This window comes from Eriocheir sinensis, chromosome 1, assembly GCF_024679095.1.
Source record: "Eriocheir sinensis breed Jianghai 21 chromosome 1, ASM2467909v1, whole genome shotgun sequence".
NCBI lineage: Eukaryota > Metazoa > Arthropoda > Malacostraca > Decapoda > Varunidae > Eriocheir > Eriocheir sinensis.
Genome location: NC_066509.1, coordinates 10,431,839 through 10,442,391, shown reverse-complemented (window position 1 = coordinate 10,442,391; position 10,553 = coordinate 10,431,839). Strand labels below are relative to the sequence as shown.

General features: G+C 38.4%; 1 long non-coding RNA gene across 1 annotated transcript; it reads left to right on the top strand.

Annotated features, from left to right (window-relative positions):
- Positions 1 to 7,837: 7,837 nt before the first annotated feature.
- On the top strand, positions 7,838 to 10,298 carry LOC126987287 (uncharacterized). The gene is made up of 2 exons (XR_007740923.1): positions 7,838 to 8,277; positions 8,778 to 10,298. It is a non-coding gene; the product is annotated as an uncharacterized LOC126987287 (long non-coding RNA).
- Positions 10,299 to 10,553: the final 255 nt, after the last annotated feature.

The window sequence follows — 10,553 nt, the reverse complement described above, 5'->3', positions numbered from 1 at the left end:
TAGATAGATAGATAGACAGATAGATAGATAGATAGATAGATAGATAGATAGATAGATAGATAGATAGATAGATAGAGAGAGAGAGAGAGAGAGACACACACACACACACACACACACACACACACACACACCAGGTCACGACCCCTACCACGCTAGTTTAGGGGCCGTGATTGGTCATATACAGTGACCTGGCACCCAGACCCTCCCCCAGACCCCCGCCAGATGGCCGCGCGCCTGCCCTCGCCACACACGGGCCACACAGGCTGAACACTTCATAACCATAACACTGACAACCCCTTACGCCACCCACACAATAAACTCCACCATACAAGAGCAACCTCAACACAACCTCAACACCAGCAGTTTAAAAGGCGTTAAAGCCAAAGTAATTCAAGACCACGTCGCCCGGCACCGCTGCCCTGTCCGTGAGGCCTAAAGGGTGCCAAGCCCACCGTGCCTAATGAACAGCGGGTGCCACGCGCTGCCACTTAGAGGGAGGAGGTGAGGCGGGAAAGCAGACTCCCCCTAAGGTCACAGTGTCACCAGGTCAGCGGACAGAAGGAAATGAATGAGAGGGTTTTCTGTTTCTCCATCACCCTAATAAGACAGTGATATCTCACAGGGTTCATACAGCAAACGAACGTCAAAGGGTCACTGTTGTATGTTGAACTGAAGAGGATGGATGGATAATGGGAGCGAATATTTGTGTGTTGTGACTCCTCATTCTGATCAGCCATCGCTCCCGTTAGACTAAGGAACATGCCGTGCACCAAGCGAGGGTTAAAGGTCACCAAGTCAACTTACAGAGTGGATGAGTAGGCATGAAGGCAAATTGTTCGACAGCGTGACTTTTAATTTTGCTTCCCTATCACATGTTCTGCATGACTGAGTGGCATGTCCTGCACACAACGACAATCACGGGGTCACAAAGTCGGTATTATGAAAGAATTATAGATAAGGATTCGGTCAAAGGTTGTTTCGTGACCTAGCACTTTGTTTCTACGTCTCTCGTGCAGGATTTACTCATTCCCCTTGCGTCAGCCAGCAGCCATATATATAGAGCCACCGAATAAACACGCAAACGGAATGAATGGGGGAGGCGATCAGTGGTTGTTACGTAGAGGTCAGTGATTTGGTTACGTTCCCCTATTTTTTGTTTCTCTATTTCCAAATCAGTATTCAATGACTTTCCTTGCAAGAACTAACAGTCATTGGGTCACCAGATTAACAAATGGACGGAAATATTGGGGCAAAGTCGATTGGTTTGCTATTTAACATCCTATCCCATCATTGTTTTCCCCACCTCACCAGCAGTATCCAGTGGCTCCCTTTGCATCAACTAACCGACACAGAGTCACCAGGTCAACAAACGGACGGAATAAATAGGGCTCTGTCAATAGGTCTGCTACGTGACATATTCTGGCTCCCCCACCACTCCTGCAGGACGAACTAATATCCAACGAATCACCGCTCCTCGTGGACGTCCTGGGTCTCAATTAAAGTAAAGTAGCCCAATTCCTCCTTCCTTGCCCCTTGCTGCGTCGCTTACCACCCGCCCTTCAATCTGCACCCGCCCCACCCGCCCTGGCTGAGAATGGAGTGGGTAGATACGTTCTTAAAATTTAATATAGTAGCCGAGAGTAAGTAAAAGGTAATCCGATAATACTGAAATAGCCGTTTAATTCATGTATGACGAAATATTTTGCTACTACTACTACTACTACTACTACTACTACTACTACTACTACTATAGAGGAAATGGTGCAAGTATGGGCTACCATTTTTTTCTCCAAATATCTTTGAGTTTTAACGGCAGTTAATTAAAGAAACTAATATCCGCAATACAAAATATGTTGTTTACTATACGCTAAGTATGCAACGTCCTTTAATATCATTACAGTTTTCTGTAACATAGCTTTTTTATTCAATCACTCATAATCACTGTTTGTGAAATGGTGGTGCAAATATGGGCTACCTATATAAAATATATTTAATGGTGTAAATAAACGGGTTAAAGGCGGAAAAACTGAATGCCACACGTACCTTTAATTAATTACTTTTTCATATACAGCCGTAAGTAATCACAGATGAAAGATAACTTACTCCTTTTCAGTATTGTAATCATCATCATACACATACAACATCATACACTGAACCCACAGTTCACCTCTTTTATCATCAGAAAACTCCCTGTCACAGAAAAGGCAGGCAGCATCTTCATCTCCTGGCTTTTGTGTCCCAACAGGCATTTCTATCTCACTGTCTCACTATCAACGTCCTGTAAAAAACTTGCACCATGTTCACTGTCTGAATCTTCATTATATACTTTCAAACCAATTTGGTTGTTTCTCTGTATTAGAGTCTTTTCTTTGGTCTGCTCTTCCTTGAATGAAAAATCTAAACTCTTCTTCGGTTTCTCCACATTTGACTTATTTAGAAATTCATTTAGTGATTTCTTGTAAGGCTTTCCTGTTATGGGACACGCCCCGTCTTCTTTCTGATGGCTGGAGCCCATATTTGCACCTGGTAGGGTAGCCCATATTTGCACCTGGTAGGGGAGCCCATATTACCAGCATCAAGCCATATTTCAAATATGAGTAGTATCAACGGATGTTTAATATTTGCGAATAAAATATATATTGACTTTAAAGTTCAATTCTTAAACTTTTCACTTGACCTTAGAAAATAAAATAAGGTGGCTTATGCATGGAAAAAATAAGAAAATACCCTTGTAAAAAAACTTTAACACTGTGATAAAAATTATTATGAGCGTCACGCATCTGTCCAGTGTGCTGACTACCGCCCAACTGAATACAAAAGTTCGTTGCTTTGAAAGTACCGATTCATATGTCTCCCATCAAGATACAGGGCGTCACTTGCTAGAATTTCATTTGCCCATATTTACACCCACTACTACTACTACTACTACTACTACTACTACTACCACTATTACTACTACTACTACTGCTACTATTATTACTACTACTACTACTACTACTACTACTACTATTTATATTACTACTGCTCCTATAAAAAATACAGGAAAGAAGATGAAGAAGAAGTAGAAGAGAATGATACCGTGCAAATACAAAAAAAAAAAAAACAGCAAAGGATCATCATGAAAAAATGTGCAAGATAGTTCGCCTTTCTAACAAAATCAGTTACGTTGGTGCAAAATTCGATTGCAATGCGTGTGAACAATACCTCTCTTGAATCGACCCCCGCCCCGCGGAGGCAGAAGTTTTGAACTACTCGAGAGTTTACAGCCAGACAAGAAGTGCGATTCTCCAGCCCCACAAAAGTGAGAAACTCATACACCGCGCCAGATACAAACTCATCCCCACATTTCCGTTTCAATTTTCTCCGACTGAAGAGACTTTGAATCAATGTTCGTAGATGGAGAAAGAAGAGCAAGAGGAGGAAGAGGAAGAAGAGAAGGTGGGATTGGGAGTAAAGGGAGCAGATGGAAAGAAGACGGAAAATTGAAAAGATTGTGAAGCCAAGCATATGGCAAAACGAAAACTAATATAAAAATAAATAAAATATCAATAAACGATGGAAGAATATAATAAGACTGCTAAATTAATTATTAAGCAAGGATGGAAAAAAATCATGATTATAAAGCATCGTTTTTTATTGTAATTGGATTTTTTAATCAACTACGTAATTTACTTTTTACTTCCCTAAAACTAAGCAAGACAAAAAAAAACGTAAACAAATCTGCTTCATAGGCATGTATTTATGAAAACTAAAGAGAATAACCTTTCTGGGAAAGGTAACTAATTGGGCGTAATATAATGTGGCAGCTAAACCATTACAGGGGGATAGAATAACAAGCATTTTCATAAGAAAATACATGATGTACAACATCCCGATGAAAGAAATTAACTTCCAACGTTATGTAGCTATATACTCGGTTCAGTGAAAAAAGAAATTTATGAAATTACTAATAAAGAAAAAACACCCTGATTTTTTTTTTTTTTTTTTTTTTTAGCCAGATTTAAATCATAAAATCCCTTATGTTTTGAATTTATTTCCTGATAACTCTTCATCTCGCAGGCAATTAACAGAATAAAAGAGGACCTGACAAAAATAAGTAGTACTAGATGCACGAAGATTATATTGATGATGAAAGGTACTTACCAGTAGAGTCATGCCAGACACGTCTTAATATTATCCTTAAACATTAAATATTTATATGCATTTTTATCCAATAAAAGACTTAGAAATGGTACAGACCTTCCGAATACTCCCTGAAATTTCCACAGGAGTGGTAGATGATTATACCATAACTGAACTGACTAGCCCAAGACTCTTCAGGCAACAGAGCCTGATAGTACCACAGTTATCCGGTGCATTACTTTACGTGTCCTGCTGTGACTAGAAATATAAACCTTGGGGGTGGGAGGCGACCCAAGGCCACCTGGAGGTTGAGGTTGTGTATGCCAGGCCCAAGGAGCCAAGGAGGAGTCGCCCCCTATAACACGATCAGGCCGACACGAGGAAGGGGAAGGGAAAGGCTCCATTAGGAACACCTTGGACACCACTGGGCTCCCTCCCTCTCTAGGTGGCTTGTGTGTCTGTCTGTGTGTGTGTGTGTGTGTGTGTGTGTGTGTGTGTGTGTGTGTGTGTGTGTGTGTGTGTGTGTGTGTGTGTGTGTGTGTGTGTGTGTGTGTGTGTGTGTGTGTGTGTGTGTGTGTGTGTGTGTGTGTGTGACGTAAGTGGTCTGGTCGCATACTGGAAATCTTTTAAAAGTCAAACAGACAAACAATAAGTAAACATGAGCGCACTCCACAAGAAAAAAGGTTACCACAGTCTCTCTCTCTCTCTCTCTCTCTCTCTCTCTCTCTCTCTCTCTCTCTCTCTCTCTCTCTCTCTCTCTCTCTCTCTCTCTCTCTCTCTCTCTCTCTCTCTCTCTCTCTCTCTCTCTCTCTCTCTCTCTCTCTCTCTTGGCAGGCAGATATCTGAATAAAACTATTTCGGATATAAAAAAAACATAAAACATCGATGCCTTCAAAGGGAAAGCATGCCCATCTCAGGCAAAAACACACACAAAGAAATATTTCTGAGCGGATATGTAACTTTTTCCCCCTCGTAGCAGGAGAACGGAAAGCTTTTACACGGCTTTTCCCTGCCATTCACCCAACATAACATAACCTATATAACAGAGAAAAGACAGCAATCTGAACACTAAACACGTCATGGTGCAAGAAAATAATATGTCAGACATCCCTTGGGCAATGTAGTATACGAACACCACAACACACACACACACACACACACACACACACACACACACACACACACACACTGAAAACCATGACTTAGGTAAGATAGCATATCCCTAAGGCAGCGTGGCACGTACGGGTGGCTCAGGGAGAATCCAAAATTTTTACTGGTACAAACACACAAGACACTTTCAACAGTAAAGTTTTGGGAGCCTCAGGGTGGGGTGGCGGGCAGGATGGGGGAGGGAGGTGGAGGCTGCCCCGTGGGAGTGACCCTCGCTGACACTTGTAGCCTCGAGGGTCACAACGCGGGAATACAAAGTCATATCAGACTGAGACCAGAAGAGCCTGAAGCGGTTATTTTCACTCGCAGGAGGACCAAAGCAATAGGACCACCAATAACAAAAACACCACCTTATTTTTCGAATTTCTATCCCTTTCTCACACACACACAAAAAAAAAAACATTGTGAAGCAAATAGAAATATGAAGACTCTCTTCGAGGAAAGATAATAATGACTAAATAAATTGGAAGCTTAAATCTACTTCTTTTCGTAAGTTGCAAAAAGCAAGCAATGAAACAAGTTTATTTTAATGCAAATCAAGCTGTCACGGGAATATGCCAATAGGACTCTTTTATCTATCTACTCCCACATCCTTATTCAAATTCTCTCTAGCTCCTCTCAGCTCTGCACTATATTTTCTTTCATTCTCTTCCCACAAATGTTTACAAATGCTTACTAAGGAAAAGATTTATCAGGTATTATATGAAGAAACCTGCATATATACAAGGGGGAGGGAATTAGGGATGAATACAGCAGTTATAGGGGTAATTATTTTCGCTTACCATGCAGGGAAGTGCATAAGAGAACTTATACTGAAAGGTTGGTTAGAGCGACTGAAAGCTAATTGAGGAGCAAGGACGGTTTAGGCAAGGAGGAGAACAGAGCGATCTTTTTTTTATCATTAAAACGAGTCTAGATAGATACCTTGTATGGGAAGGGTAAAAATTGTATATTGCTTTAATGTATCTAGAAAAAATTATGTGGTACACAGAGGATGTTCTAAAATTTATGACAAAAAGGTAATTTATTATAAGTAAAGACTTTCTACAAAGTGTCAGTATATGCATGTATGCAAGCAGGTTGTGCAGTGAGCAGGAGCTTTAGAATTGACGTGGGTGTGCGATGGGTCCTTGGCTCTCCAATATATACATCGATAGGTACTTGAATAATATAATGTAAGAGAGCTGAAAGCTAGATAGGAGGGTAGGGTGCAAAATTGCGTATGAATGGTGTGGTACAGCCATTATTATAGTGGCAAGTTTTTTTTTCTCGATGGCACTCTCAAGTTGGCTGACGATGTGTGTGAGTTGCAGAAAGTAGAGGATGAGTTCAATAAGTTGCAGGAAAAGAAAAGGAGTTAATGTTGCAACGAGTAATATTATGAGCGAAAACGGATGGAAGTGGAATTATACGTATGTACGTGTGTATGTTATATATATATATATATATATATATATATATATATATATATATATATATATATATATATATATATATATATATATATATATATATATATATATATATATATATATATATATATATATATATATATATATATATATATATATATATATATATATATATATATATATATATATATATATATATATATATATATATATATATATATATATATATATATATATATATATATATATATATATATATATATATATATATGGATTAAATATACTTTCAAGACACCGCTTATCTTATCATGTGGATAGATAAACATGATTTATGATCATCCAGAAGAATTAAATAAGTTTCATGAAGTGTGTCACACACTAGTCTTACAGCACCTACGTAGTTTTCACTGAGGCGTCTGGCAGGTAAGTACCGGAACACCTAGTTCTCTCATACAGATAAATTGTTGAAACTAGTGTTGACTGAATTATTTGGATGAAATTACATATAAAATCACTCAAATAATTAATTTCGTGTTTTACCAGAGACTCCTTTGGTGTAACTAGTTCTGCCTAGGTAACACTACTTTACAAGTACAACAATTGTTACTTATGTTTCTTACTAGTTTAACCATCTCTGACTAATTTCGGGTTATAACTGAAATATATATATATATATATATATATATATATATATATATATATATATATATATATATATATATATATATATATATATATATATATATATATATATATATATATATATATATATATATATATATATATATATATATATATATATATATATATATATATATATATATATATATATATATATATATATATATATATATATATATATATATATATATATATATATATATATATATATATATATATATATATATATATATATATATATATATATATATATATATATATATATATATATATATATATATATATATATATATATATATATATATATATATATATATATATATATATATATATATATATATATATATATATATATATATATATATATATATATATATATATATATATATATATATATATAAATATATATATATATATATATATATACACACACACACACACACACACACACACACACACACACACACACACACATACATACATACATACATACATATTTGTCTCTTTAAATTCGTTTCTGACATTCGCAAGGATGAAAATAATAATCTATCTTCTTGTATCGTAACCAACAGTATTGTGTCATTTTACCATCAGAGGCCATCGTACCAAACTGTAAAAAATAAATAATAATAATAAAAAATAAATAAATAAATAAATAAATAAATAAACATAGCAGTGGTCACGAACGTGGCAACACCTGTTCGCCTGGCAATGTCTACACAGATGTGTTGTGGTGTGGCACTCCGCCCCAACACCGCTCTACACCTGCTGCAGGTGACACGACGACGGAACCAGACACACACCACTCCTCAACCAGTCCTGTCGTCGCCTTCAGCCTCATCTCGGGGCGCCAGTGTGAGGCTGCCTACGCTGCAGGGTTCTCAGTATATAAGTAAGTAATTCAGTCGTGCTTAAAATTCTGCGCTCAGTGACCAAGGTGGAAAGTGTCAGCAGTGTCCTGTAGAGCCAACCAGGAAACAAAACATCTGACAATAAAGAGTTTTGTACCAAAGTGTCATTCAGATTTATCATGTGATCAAAAATGAGATGACACAAAACGACAAAGGAGAAGACAGAGATCATTCAAACGAAACAGACCAAGACTGAAGACGTGACATGAAATACAAAATGCTCTTCAGACCTGCCCCCGGGCGTGTACTTTATAAATATTACTCATCACAAAACTTAAAGTTGCTTCAGGACAGACCAGAATTAAGAGAAGCAGGACAGATAAAAGGCAGAACAAACAACAGACAAGCAACCTTCACATTATTCATATTAAAACTAATTCAGGAAAGACCAGGATTGAAAAACAAAACTAAAAAAACACGAATCCCTCTTCAGACTTGCCAGTTTATAAATACAATTCATAATCATTTCAATCTATTCCAGGACGAGAGGAAGGCATGATGGGAGCGGTACAGCAGTTCTTCCTGTACCTGGTGTTCCCGGTGTGGTGCTTCACTTCCTTCTTCATCCTCTTCTCCCTGCATGACGAATCATCTCCGAACCCCTACAACATAAACTTGCGGTCCCGCTCACAGCTGGATCAGGGAAGAAACAGAACTCAGGGCCAGGTTCAGCCATTCGACTTTTCACGAGTAAATAGGCATCCGGTGTTTATAGGTGATACAGAAAAATATTGACTGACAACAATCTCCGGGTGATAGTTTGATTTGCACCCTAGAGGTGGTCGTTCTCGGCGAAATAGTTTTATTACAAATTTGTTGGAAACGCCAAAGGCTGTTTCAGACTGTCAGTGGCCGGTGAGTGACACTTGACTCGAGGAAGAGAAAAGCAAAAGTATAAACCCTCCCACTCCCTGAATGGAAAATGGGTGGCGAAGGAAAGTCAAACGCAGAAAGATGTGCAGACAACAGAAAAAAGAAGTGTATAGCAGAAACAAATAAGAAATAATGAAGAAAGTGTAGAACCATGAGAAGAAAAATATCAGAAAACTAAATACAGCCTCGGGACAGCTCTTTTACTATTTGCTGCATCACAAAAACGGTGTCCCGACCTGGAAAAAGTTGAGACAAGAAAGCCGAGTGGTCAGCGTGCGGGCATGGTGAGCCCGTGGACCAAAACACGCTGATTTTTCAAGCCATAGCCGAGTGGAGGAAGATTACCCACATGCTGCTCAGATATTCTATCAACCCTAACTTCAGCGACTTCGTTCAAGAGGAGCACCGGGGGTCAGCATGGGCCAAGTAAGAGTCCTATATCTCGGCAACTAGAGAAAGTGCTGAAGCGGGCTTGCAGACAGATTCTGGGCAGTTCTTACACCAACTACGAGAATGCACTCACCCAGCTGAATCTGCCCACCCTTCAGGACCGATACCACATGAACCTAACCAAATTCGGCAAATTCCTCCTCCGCAACCCCCGCCATAGAGAGCTACTCCTACCCGCCCTCCTTCCCCCCACAAGACCCACAAGACACCACAATACTCTAGTCCCGGTCAGAGCTCGCACGGACAGATACCGGCTTAGCCACAATACCGGCACTTGTAAAGGCCATAAATATCTCCATGATCACATGACCCCTCCACCACAACACACACACACACACACACACACACACACACACACACACACACACACACACACACACACCACCCTTCCCTACTTCCCCCATTACTCATCACATAAATATCATTATATTTTGTGTATTTTCAGCCTTATGGCTGCCAACAAATGAATAAACCATTCATTATTATTATTATTAGTAGTAGTAGTAGTAGTATTAGTATTATTAGTATTAATTAATCAAAATTTGCCTGCTCCACTAACAGGCTGGGGCCGTCCAAGAGGCCCCTCAAGAAAGCCTACCGGAGCTACAGGCAGCACCTAAGAAAAAAAAATGGGGGTCCAGAATAGCAAAAAAAAAAAAAAAAAAAAAGGAAAACGGACCTTAGCTCATACAAGTTCTGATAAAGCAAAGAATGGAAGATTTGTTCCAATAAATATCAAAAACGTTCATAACAGTGTTACCGCAATAACACTACCGAATAAAACGGAAATTTAAAAGTTCAGAATCATTTCTCTTTAACATCAATAAAACGAATTAAACTCTCCAACCTCTCATCATTTTTTACTTTGTTGCAAGTATGTTCTAAAGGCCACTGATCTCCATGTTTAAGGAATATGCAATGCATGATAGTAATC